The sequence below is a fragment of the Sinohyriopsis cumingii genome, chromosome 5 (assembly GCF_028554795.1).
Source record: "Sinohyriopsis cumingii isolate HCF-2022 chromosome 5, ASM2855479v2, whole genome shotgun sequence".
Lineage (NCBI taxonomy): Eukaryota > Metazoa > Mollusca > Bivalvia > Unionida > Unionidae > Sinohyriopsis > Sinohyriopsis cumingii.
The window spans coordinates 128,964,980-128,978,410 of NC_142965.1; the positions used below are offsets into that span (position 1 = coordinate 128,964,980).

At 37.6% G+C, this 13,431-nt stretch overlaps 1 pseudogene across 1 annotated transcript in view; it reads left to right on the forward strand.

Annotated features, from left to right (window-relative positions):
• The window catches only part of LOC149800217 (uncharacterized), a 28,365-nt pseudogene extending 23,081 nt beyond the window's left edge, over window positions 1–5,284 (forward strand). Inside the window, exon 2 of the transcript XR_016420948.1 lies at window positions 3,797–5,284. The product of XR_016420948.1 is annotated as an uncharacterized LOC149800217 (transcript). The remainder of the gene's footprint in view (window positions 1–3,796) is intronic.
• Window positions 5,285–13,431: the final 8,147 nt, after the last annotated feature.

Genomic DNA, 13,431 nt, shown 5'->3' on the forward strand with positions numbered 1-13,431 from the left:
CGCTTTCACTATAAATTGAAACTCGTTCGGCAGTCCAACTACCCTTGTTGATTGATCAACACCAAAAATGAACACGAGACTGGAGAAACTGTTGGAACTTCATGTGCATCTGGAATATGCCAGGCGCATATTAAATGAACTGGCCGCGGAAGCCATTGTGGAGGAGGGAAGGATAAGAGAGGAGGAGGAAAGAAGAAACAAAGAAGAGGAGGAGAGAAGATATAAAGAAGAAGAGGAAAGAAGATACAAAGAGGAGGAGAGAAGATACAAAGAAGAGGAGGAGGAGGAAAAGGAGAGAAGAAGAAGAAGAAGAAATTTCAGAATCCCAGAGAGCGAAAATTGGGATTCTGAAGCGACATATCCTGCCTCTGCTCTCTTCCCCCAAAAGGTAAAAAGTAACTGGGGGATAAGATGTGTATGCGGCGCCAGGCCTGGAAGGTGCCACCATTAACCAGGTGTCCATGAAGTTCCAAACAAAAAAACAGCCCTTTTCAGGGCTACCCAATACTCTAGAAAAGAAATAACCATCAATTTGCCAATGTGTAGTTAGATTAGTGTGAATATAAACACTAACTCTTTTTTAAGATAGTGTGAGGGTATGTGTTTGTGTGTTGGTGCTTGTAAGAGCTAAGGTATGTTTGTGTGAATAGTAGATTATGGGTTTCTTTATTGTTTCTTAGCGTAGGTGAAGAGTATAGTTAGGGTTCTGTAAGCGCTCACGTAAGATTGTGTGGATAGTAGATTATGGATTAGTTTATTGTTTATTAGCGTATGTGGAGAGTATAGTTTGGGTTTTGTAAGCGCTCACGTACGATTGTGTGGATAGCAGATTATGGATTTTGTTTATTGTTTCTTAGCGTATGTGGAGAGTATAGTTTGGGTTTTATTATATGAAATGAAAAAGTAGGGGGATGTTTTCCTTCACGTCCGCGCTTTTCGTATAAGAACCCACAGTATTCGTCGTTCAAACCATTCTACAAAGAATAATCTAGACAAGATGACGCAAGTGACTGATTTATTTAATCAATTGAGGCATATCTATTTCTGGAAAATAGATGCAGAATATGCTATAGAAAGGATACAAAAGGAATGGGAGTATGAAGATAAAGAACACTTGGTAACCAGTCAAGTCGAACGTATAAAGGCCGCCAGACATATAATAGAAGGAATGATAGAAGATGAAGTCAACAAATCAAGAGGATTTATTGACCCACCTTATGTAAGAGTGGGGAGTTTGAAGGAAGCACTGGATTATGTCATCCAAGTCCGGTGCTTCCTAGAACATATAGTGTATTGGACGGAGTTGTCATACATGAAGAAGGGACTGAACAGGTTGAAAAAAGGAGAAGAAATAATGAAACAAGTGATGACCCAAGAAGTAGAAAACATAAAGGAAAGGTGGACTAAAGAAAGAAAGGAAGAACAGAATAAGAAGAAGAAATTAGAATTCGACCAACTGAATAACAACTGGATGAAAATACAGGCCAAGTTCCGAGCCATGGGTCACCCGGACTGGATACCAGAAACAGAAAAGAAAAAGAAGAAAGGAATGATGGACAAAATAAGAGGATGGTGGAAAAAGTCAAGAAGTTAAAAGAAGAAGAAGAAGAAAAAACCCAAAGGCCCTTTTCAGGGCCAGCCATATTTCTCGAAAAGAGATAGCCTTTCCATTGCCTATCCCTTTTTTTAAATTTAAATTTAAATTTTAAAAAAAATTATAAAAAAAAATCCCAAAAGCCCAAACTCTATTCCCCATGTTAATTTCCCCTTGTCGCTAGACAGACCCACACTATAGTTCCATGTTAAATTCCCCTTGTCGCTAGAGTGACCCACGATTTATTCCCATGTTAATTTCCCTTGTCGCTAATCTGACCCACGATTTTTCGCCATGTTAAATTTCCATTGTCGCTAATCTGACCCAGGGGTCTATGTAATGCTAATTCCCATTGTCGCTAATGTACCCCACCTTACTACTCAGGCATTTGTGGTTTTGATTTTTCCCTACGCAGTATATAGTACGCTCAAACAGATCTACAAGGGGACCCATAGGATACTGAATGAGGCAAAAACGACAGTTTAATGCTACTAAAGTTCAAGACAATGGTTAACTCATTAACCCTTGGCGCCACGTTTGTGTGTCAGGAGATGGTGCCCTACTTCCAAGCTCTGTAGCGTCAGGGTCATTTAAGATACACCAAAATGGGTGGTGGTACAGAAAATTAAACATGCGTAGCTCTATAAAGGTACAAAAATGATCAGGACTTTCTACTCGCATCACAAAACGCAGAGGGAGAAACATATTTTTGAGACCCCATTTTTTGCACCAAATATTCGCCTTTCGTCGGAATCGGATTTTGTGTCGGGATTTTAGACTTTTTGGCATTAGTTCTAAGAGAGGCTGATCTGAACTGCACACAGACAGGCGAACCTTTGCAAAAAGAACTCTAAGTTGGGGATTTCAAGTAAAAAGTTGCCAGGACACAAAAATGATGAGTCCAACAAGATCAAAACAAACTCCAACTTTTACCTTTCTGCACAAGCGCGAGCGAAATAACCAACGAAAGACGACGTTTCAAACACAAATAGGCACCAGGTCAAACTGAATTTTTTTGGACCCAGATATTTGTCCATGCATTCATAAGCAGCCCCAAAATGTGTTTCCTCCTCGTATTTTAGGCAGAAATGACAAAAATATCCAGGGTTTAATGAGTTAACAATCCCCGTACAGCGCAGAATAGAAATCTTGTTTCTCATGTCTTGACTATGCCAATCATTGTTACTGTGGTCTAATAATCACTACGCTGTTTGTTTTAAAGCCAAGGATACAATATAATACTAGTATTGTCTTACGCCTATCAGACTCATCAAAACATAATATCGTGACAAAATAACTACCGAAATTTCGCTTTGATCCCAGCTAAAATCAAAGAACCTCCAAGATTTTTTAATTGGGAGGTTTGTGGCAAATGTAAATGCCTGAAATCATAAAACTATGAGAATTACCAAGGTACTCATGAGGTTTGCAAAATCTCTACTTTTAAACTTTTTAATTTATTAAATTATCAGCGTAAGAACCGAATTATATTATACGTATCGTGTGTAAACAGTAGCAACAGAGCAAACTATGTCATTACATGGAGTGTGAACAGTAGCAATAGACCAAACTATATCATCACCTACATTTTAAATCTAGGCCCCTAAATAATAGGCAAACATTACCAGCAAAAGAGCTTTATTGCTTTATTGCTTTTGTATATGGCGATTGGCTCGAGTATAACATTGTATCCAGTGCAGAAATTAAATAATATGGGGTTGACACATATTGACAATTTCTAGGCATAAAGTATGGTAGTAAGTCATATATATATATATATATATATATATATATATATATATATATATATATATATATATATATATATATATATATATATACACATACATATGACAAAATATACATATTTGCATAATTGTTAATTATTTTTGCTTGAAGGCAAAATGTATTCTGCTTTTTTATGATTGCCTCATCAAATTTCTTACAATAATTTCATGCGGAAGTTTGCGGGTTCGAACCCCGGCCGAGTAATACCAGAGACTTATAAAAATGGTTGAATTTTGGGTTTAAATTGAAATGCTGCAATTAATCCATCGACAGGTGGTATCTTTATAACTGTAACCCCTTCCCTTCATTTATTCGCTTCAGTAAATATACTTTATTAAATATTTCTTAATCATTTGAATAGCGTTTCTTTAATTTTATCAGGCATACAAGTTGTAATCAAACGTATCATTTCAGATGTTCTCCAAATTTGAACCATACCGTATCAAGACGGTAGAACCAATTCCCTTGACAACAAGAGAAAATCGTCAGAAATACTTGGAAGAGGTTGCATTCAATCCGAACTGTCTGAAGGCTAATCAAGTCACCATAGATCTCATGACAGACTCCGGCACAAATGCTCTCAGTTGCAAACAATGGTCGGCAATGATGCAGGCTGATGAAAGCTATGCCGGAGCAGATAGTTTCTACACATTCGAGACGACGGTTAAAAAGATAACAGGATTTCCTTTCATTGTACCAGTCCACCAGGGCAGAGCTGCAGAGAAGATATTGTTTAAAGTTTTATTGTCAGATGCAGAGGTCTCATTTAGCAATGGTTTCTTCGATACAACTCGAGTTCATATACTGCAAAATAAAGTAAAGGCCATAAATATTGACACTGAAGCGGAGTCACATGACTTTAAGGGCAACATTGATTGCAGAAAACTGGAAGAAATGCTATCCAAGGATGACCAAAAGGTTGGTGTAGTAGTTATGACGATTACAAATGGAGAAAAAGGCGGATGGCCTGTGAGCATTGCTAACATAAAAGAGGCAGCAGCGATATGCCGCAAACATAATGTCCCCTTCTATGCCGATGCTTGCCGTTTTGCAGAAAATACATGGTTTATAAAGACTAGAGAAAATGGATTCGGGGATAAAACACCGACACAAATAGCTTTGGAAATGTTTAATGAGTTTGATGGTTGCATAATATCAGCAAAGAAGGATGGACTCTGCAACATAGGAGGAGTCTTCGCTACCAGACAAAGAGAGGTTTTCGAAAAGTTTTCACAGGAATGCGTCCTAGCGGAAGGTCACATCACATATGGAGGACTAGCTGGAAGGGACCTGGAGGCAATTGCAGTTGGGTTGACTGAGGCTTTGGATGAGCATTACCTACAGCATCGCATAGAAATGGTGCAAGAATTCGGACGAATGCTAGAATTCAATCGTGCCACCATCCTAGAGCCAGGCGGTCATACAATCTTTGTTGACGCAGAAAAGGCGCTTCCTCACCTATCTCGCAACCAGCATCCGGCTTGGGCACTAACATGTGCTTTTTATGTGGAAGGTGGAATTCGCGCATTTGAATACGGGAACATAAAGTTCGGTTACAAAGATGAGAATGGAAAAGAGGTGTATCTCCATCGTGAGCTTGTTCGACTGGCCATACCACGTCGTGTCTATACCATGTCACATTTGAAGTACGTAGCAGAAGTATTTGGCAAGATTATGCAGAACGCATCAAAAGTTAGAGGGTTGACCATCGTCAAGTCTCCACCTTTCTTGCGCTTATTTACGATTGAAATGAAGGAGGTCTTGGTTCACAAGGACCAAGATTAATCACAAAATAATAAATTGAATATAGCTTATGCGATGACGTTAACATAATATACCGATGCATTGTTCGCAAGGTAAATGTTTGTATTATGTTCATACATTCATAAATGCATACATATGCGTTCATGTAGTTTTTGTTTTTACTGTACAGAGCTATGGCGCAGTAGTTAAGAATGGTCAGTGTTCCTTTCCTACCAGATAATCTATCCAGATCGGCAAAAGTGTGTATCGCTGGGCAAAACGCTTTACTCGGCTTGATATTATATGTTGTAAACTACCTCGTTGTCCAACCATACGTGAACCACGCGGCAAAAGAGCAAAGCACTTCTGGGTAAAAGATCATGCAACTTTTCAGTTTAGGCGTGAACTTGAGACTTGTTGTAACCAGTCACAAATTACTTTACTTTTGAACGTTTTATGATCTGCAGAGTTTATATATTTGCGTAGTGATTTGCGTATTCCCAGGTATGGAGATACATAGATAATATAAGACGGGAAAGTCAGATATTCTTTTTTCTGTACTAGGATTCAACGTTTTTCTTACAGGTTTCGTCACCAGAATCTTCTAACTGATTAAAATGACTTTCCAGGTTTATTTTTTAACCCTTGTATGATAAATGGATAAACGTACAAGCAGTTATTTGCGGCACCTGAGACCCAAAACGACACTTGAAACGGAAAATAAACATGGGAATTCTACTTGAGGCCCAAATGGTAAATCCTATGTCAAATCGGTCTTTACGTTAATCATAATTCACGATATTGGTCACTGCAGAAAATATTGGAACATTCTGACATGTGGCTGACCACAGTCGGGAGGGAATATAGCAACGGTGATCAAGCTAACCTCAATACATATCACTATACCTCAATACACATCACGGTGTATCTAGTCAATGTACACAATCAAACAAACACTTATAAAACACAAAGGCAAAACATTCTTTGGCAAGAATGAAAGATTATACTTTTTTAGGCAAAAAGACTGGCCCTGAAAAGAACCGTTGATTTTCTTCTTCTATTTCCTGCAGTTCTTCCACCATGTTTTGAAGGAAAGTCATCTTCTCTTCTTATTCACCTCAGGCAAACAATCTGTACGCCACATTCGAGTACACTTGACCTGGACCTTTATCTAGTTATTATTCAGTCTCTCAAAGTCTGATTTGTTTCTCATTTTTCGTTTTCCTTCCTCTCTTTCAACCAGGTATCCTTGATCTTTGCCAGTTACCCCTTCATCATTTCCTCACCAAATAATCAGCTATATTTAAGGCCGCTATCCGCTATGTTACACAGTTAATGTAGGTAAGATCAATCGACACCGGGCATCCATATGTTTAAACAAATCATTTACTTCTATCACCCAATCCATGGTGCACGTCAATGTGCCAACTCTACAATTTTCAGAATGTCGAGAACCGTTTCATCTTTTGTCTCGTCCTCGTCCATCAATTCTTTGACATTACCCTTGGTTATTTAGGGCTGACATTTGCCTTTTCATGTAATGTAGGGTGACTGTGTAACTCCAATAGGCCTCTAGCGTTTCCTCAAGGTATTCCAAATACACCATTCTAAACAAAGCTTCTTGTAAATCAATCACTGATGACATGTTAGTGTTGACAAGTCAACGAGAGCAACTCAAATGACGAGAGTGTCCCTTTATATCCCTGTAGAAAAACATGAAGGAAAACATCCCCTCACAACAAAACACGTATCACATACAAAACACCCAAAGAGACTGTACCGCGGATTAAACATAAATCATTTCAATTTTTTACAAAGCAAACTCAATCTTGCAAACAAAACACAATATAAATAATACTAACACATTTCGGAGAAGGGTAACTTTCTTTGAAAGTCATGCACAAACAAACACATACAAACCATAAACGTATCATCCCAGAGGCAAGGGTAGTAAGTGTTTATAGACACACAACTATCTCTCACATACAAACGCATATTGGAGAATAGAACGTGATTTTCGTTTGGGATAAAAGACAAACTCATACATACATAAACAAACTAAAACATCCACACACAAATAATTTTAGCACAAATGATCAGACTCATTTCATGAGATCGCTTGGCTCTGGAAAGGACCGTTTTGTTTGTGCTCCAGTTCCTGGTTAATACACATACCTTCCAGACTAAGTATCACACACACAGCGGTGACTCTAATCGTTATCCCAGGCGATGGTGAAGCTAGGGAGTACAGAGGTGGCTTGGGTGGCTTCAGATAGCCAATCCAATGTTTCTGGAACTCGAATGATTGCGTCATTTGGCCATAAAACAGCACAAGGCATTGTTGGGAAACATAACTATGGAACTGTCGCTGGGTAAAGTTAAGTAAAATTGGTAATTCATAATATGAGGATTTTGCTTTCCAAGGAGTCACTCGAGGTAAAAGAAGTTTCCTAATAGAGAGTTGTTGCTACTATTGTGGGGATGACTGGCGCTGGTCGCAAGGTGTAATTCCTCCAAAACACTCCAGTAAATTCTAGCTGAGAGTTTCTACATGATGACTTCTCAATAAGTTAACTACCTAGTGAGGTATTTCTTTGGATCGTTATGCCTTACGTGTCCGACTTTCAATAGGTGTAGAGCAGGATGTCTGAACAGGGGTAATTAGTTCTTGTTTGACTATTGTTTTCACATCTTTTCTTTTCTCATCTGATGAAGACGTTGTTGCATCATCGTTTAGATCCAGTCTTTTCTTGATGGAGTAGGTGTTATTAACTTGCATAAGTTTTCTGGTGGAGTTTGAACCTCTTCCTCTTCTCTTGGCCACTGAGGGCGGCTGGCGTTTCATCATGGCCTTGAAATCTTTCAGAGTTTGTTTAGCATTTTCGTCTAAAGGTCTCTGGTGAGAAAGTAGATGACGTTGAAAGATTAGACCACACCGAAGCGAGTTTTCCTTTTCTGTTTGCGTTGCGATCCATGAACGATTATAGTTCTTGTAACTGTGACATCTCAGTCAGATGAGGATTGGGAGGTAATTGAGGGGTTAATTGTTCTCACCAACGATGGAATCTCATCCATCGTTTATAGAGCTTTAAATTCAGTTTTCCCCCTTCCTTGAGATTCTAAAGTACAAGCATCTTTATTATTCAGCTCAGAAATATATATCCAAAAGAAACGGTAGATTTATTGTTTTTTGTTGTTGTAGATTTTAGAAAAGCTTTCGATAAAGAACAACATGATATATTATGGTCGTCAATAATATGTAAGGGTAAGAATGGTAAAAGAGTAAACATTTTAAACGATACGTATAGAAATCTAACAAATTGTGTCCGAACACCCAGAAGTTTAACTACTTGTTTCGAATAGTACAAGGCAAGGTAGTGTTTTAAGCCATATCATGTTTTCAATTTTTAATAATGATTTGATTACACAGCTGAAGCTCTACTGCAACATAGGTGTATTTATCTCAGAAGATACTGGTGATAATTTTGCAATATTTTACGCTGATGTTGTTGCTACTTGCGCAGATACAGTAAAGCTACTTCAGAACCAAATAAATGTTATCAATCGTTTCTGTGATAAAACAGGTATGATGGTCAATCTCAATAAAAGTAAAATGGTTGTTTTCAAAAATGGGGGATATATCAAGCAAAAGTAGGCTTGTTGTTGGAAGAAAAAAAAAGTCGTATTGAATGTGTGCCTTATTACAAGTACATGGGTTTATTTTTCACCCTAAAGTTGGTTTGGACGAAAGTAAAGCAGATACTAGCAGCTCAGGCAAAGAAAGCAAGTTCAAAGATTTTGGATTAGCAAAGACGATTCGACTGCTTTAGTGCATAGGTTGCATTTAAGATTGGTGATTCGGTAATAAAACTAATTCCTTGTTATGGTCAGAAATGTGGGGATATGAATTTAGTAGAGATATTGAAATTGTGCAATACAATTTTTGCGAACAGTATTTAAAGTGTTCCACAATTTACCAATAATGCGATTGTGTTACGGGAGTGCAGAAGATACGCACATTCAACCTCGTATTTTTTGCGTTGCATTAAATAATGGTTGAAGGTCGTAAGAATGCTTTCAACTCGATAACCACACAAATGTTATGTAATGTTCAAAAGATTAGATGAAACTAACCTTGTCGCCTGGACAACCAAAGTTAAAAACTTGTTATTTCGTTTTGGTTTTTGGTATATTTGGCTAAATCGAGATGATGGAGACGAAAAATAAATTTTCGCACAAGTTTTCAAAGAATTAAGGATTCAACAGAACTAACTGGCAAAGTGATATATACAACTCACATAAATGTGGGTATTATAAGCATGTATAAAACCGAATTAGGACCGGAAAATGCCTCTCACGTAGATTATCGCATTTTCTTAGGAAATCACTTGCTAAATTTAGATGCTCAGCGCATAAGCTGAAATAGAGACAGGTAGGCATAACAGGATTCAGAGAAATAATAGGTATCATGAACTATGCCGAAAAAATAAAGTTTATTTGGTAGAAGATGAATTCCATTTTGTTTGTGTTTGTCCAGCTTAAAACCTTATAAGAAAGAAATACTTCAATGAAGTTTATTCTCTCTTTCCGTCTGTAGAAATTTTTTTATCCCTAATGAGTCATACCAGTATATTAATTATAAGAAATATTTCTTACTACATCAATTTGTCTTTTCGTCTCAAACTATCTTTGATAACTCAAACGAGTGGTAAATAATCTACTTAGAGGTAATAACATCTTTATAAAATAATGCACCGATCATTGAAAATTATGTACCTATATCCATGATGAACACCATATTAAACTTCTTTAAACCATGGCGCACATTATATTTGCTTGTATTATATTTCGTAATATGTTCCGGTGGCCTAAATTACTGAATGAAGTATTTTTTAAAATATTATTATTATTATTATTATTATTATTATTATTATTATTATTCAGTGTTTAAATGCATTACATAGAATATAAAAATACGTAAGAGCAAAATGGTTAAGTACATCGCTAGAATACTAAAATGCGAAGCAAAAGGATTCAAGTGCAATACAATCAAGTCATTATACAAAATTGTCGATCCAAGTATTTTCACGAGTCTATGCTCTTAAAATAAGTAACAGAAAAGAGTGCAAGCAACAAATTTATAAAATTTTACAAATAATTTATTTCCCAAGAATACAAAGTGAAAACTGAGAAAAAAGAACTTACGGTATTGCGAATTAAATCCAAAACTAATCCAAGAATTAAAGACACAAGTCCTAGTAATCAAACGCCCTGAATAAAACTAGTTCAAGTCCCGAAGAGATTTAAAATCGAAGACGATGACGTGTCTGTTATGGTCTGCGAAGTGCTGATGTGTCAACAGTCTCTCACAGAAATATTATTCCAGGTTTTAATTTAGTATAAATTCCAATGACTGTCCTTATCCAAGAATTTATCAGAGCACTTTTGTATTTCTAGAGAAAATAATCACTTGAATTCAATAATTTGACAAAAGTAAAATTCATCCCAAACTGGTAACAACAAAATATAACTTAAAGTGCTAGATCTTAAAGCACGACTGGTAAAATCCTCACAGGTTACAATTAGCATTTTCTAAAAAAAAAACCTTACCTTATGGAAGATAACCTTCTAGAATAACCTAAAGAGCCTTGTTTATTTACAACACAATGACCAACACAATTGACTTCGGAATCTCAAAAACGCGAACCCTGATCAACGTATTTACTCCTTCTTTGTTTACCTGAATACTAATCCTGATACTAAACTCATGCACATAGAGAATAATGAGTGTTATCAGTTGTTTACATAAATGAAATAAATATTTAAAAAATATAAAAGTCATTCAGGTCAAGCAGAAATGAACTCAATCAATCTTTAAAATGTACTTGTCCCACCTGCATGCGAATGATTTGGCAACGTTCGTGGTGACGTTGGGGCATTCTGTGCTTTGTTCTAAATAGTATTTCAGAAGAAATTGTTCATCGTATCCCGAGAAATTGGGATCCATCACCATGGCAAAACGATTACAGTATCCGTAATGTCCTCTTGACTCCATATGTCATCGTTAGGGTTCAAGATCCATTGGGCGAAATCGGGAAGCGTGTTGGATCCTCGAAAGATTTGTTCACGTCTTCCTGGATTCTTGTTACAGTGGGGACAATGAGCAAAGGTTCCTGAATGCAGTTCACGTGAGCTCGAATGGCCACGCAGAAATTAGGAATGTGAATGCCGGTCTTTTGGAAGCATTCGAATCATAAAAGTTTAATTCCCTTTCTTCTTTTCGTCCTCCTGTTTCAACTTGTCTTTTTGAATATTGCATTCATGTTCCGATTCTACGAATTGCTGACAAATATGACTTCGTTTCTTTCCTGAACTAACGTGTGCTCTGGGTGTTGGTTTGTATGAGATATCCACAAGCAGAGCACAGTCTGAGGAGTAGGCAAGCACTTTTCTGCTGTGAACCATAGGCCATGCGATGTTGTTGGTAATACGTAGAAATGGCAAAAGTTCGCTGGCAAGCTGAGAAATGGATTTGTTCTTTTCGTTCCCAAATGCGTAGAATAGATGCTAAACAACGCAGACATCTCTCTCCGCTAAGAATATGTTACTTTCTCACATATGAGGGACCCGGTGATACTGTTAATAGCCTCGAAATGTTCTTCGTAGTGACTTGAATGTATTTACTGTTTGTGTAATCGAGGTACATTCTCAACGTGTAGCGAGGAGCCAAGACTTGTTGCAGATTTTGCATGTCAAGGATGCCACAGCTTATGACTACGGATAGTCCAGCTAGCTTTAACATGAGTTCTGCTTCTTATGGTTGTTTGGGTCTTTCCGATCGTCTAACGCTTTTCCAGGCTCTTTTCTATTATGCGGAGTCGTTCTTTTGTGAGTACGTTCGTCCCAGGGTGATGATTCGGGCTACACACATCTGGTCTTAGGGGTTGTTAATTTGAAGGCTGCTGCGTATGATGCTGCGAATGTCATCCACCAATAACACTTTTCTGCCTCAGTTTCATTTCGGATATGAAGTAGGGCACTTATAAAGTGTAGCTTTGCCATCGGTAATGCATTGGAGTTCTGAACGTGTTGAATCATACCGATGACTTTGCCATGTGTCCGTTTTGCTGGGTTGGTAAACTCGATCCAGACTGGTAACTTCAAACTGTCGCGATAAATGGAAAATCTCAAACGATCGTCTTCTTTGGCTTGGCATCGTCATTTAAGTTTGGTTAACAAGGAATACCAGAAATTGGTGATGAAGCTTTCTGGTTTCTCGAGCGGCACTTCTGACTTGGAGACTTTAAACATCACTCTAAAAGTGTAAGCCGTGGTTCTATATTTTCTGAAGGAACGTTTTACCGTCTCTCGAATGTGGTACCACTTCTGGTGCTACTTGCTGACTTTCCTTGGAGGTAACCTCTCTTTGTCTTGGGTTAGACGTATAAGGCGTTGCTTCAGGGTCATTCGCTGGCATGGATTTGAACCAACAGTTCAGCTTATTTTTTTCTTCTTTCTTATTGTATTCGTGTGCTCGTTTCATTTTCACTACAGAAGTTTATTTGACTAGATTTACATGAAAAAAGCTCAATGTATATAGGGTGAATGTCTTAGAGTCAGAGTACTCTTTCAGATCTCAGGGAGCCAACATGGAAGAACCAACATTTCGAGTTTCTGGTCAGACTTTTGAGGGGTGTCATAAGAAAGTTTACTTCATATAAATTTGAAGATGCTTGATGTATCTGTAAGAGAATAGGACATTAGTCTCCAGAATGCCCGCTATGTCGAAACAATGAGAGACAGAAGGTAAGATAAATGTTATCATTGTCAGAAGAAATGACAACTGTCTTCAGAGTGCCCTAAGTAAACAGAGAAGAAACAGAAACAAGAGGAGAAAGAAGACAGGTGTTCCGAAGAAGACGAACCCCTACCCGTCCAGAAAGACAGAAAAGGAGACGATGAGAAAACCCGTGCCTATGAAGAGATTCAAATGAAAAAAACGGCAATGAGACGTCCGGTGATGTAATGTTATGCGAACTTTCATTTCTGATATAGAAAAGAGAATATACAAGACGAAAATGTCATTGTCTCTTGGTTTTGATTTTTATAACAAGGACAGACACGCACGCACACACACACACACATGCACTCACACACACACACATACACGCGCGTGCAAGTCATTCAAACATCATGGAAAAAAGGGTTTTAAGTTTTACTTGATTTGGCAGTCTTTGAGTAGTATATGTATTGTCTATGTTTTCAACCTATGGACATTTTTTGACTAAATCTACTATATTCAACTC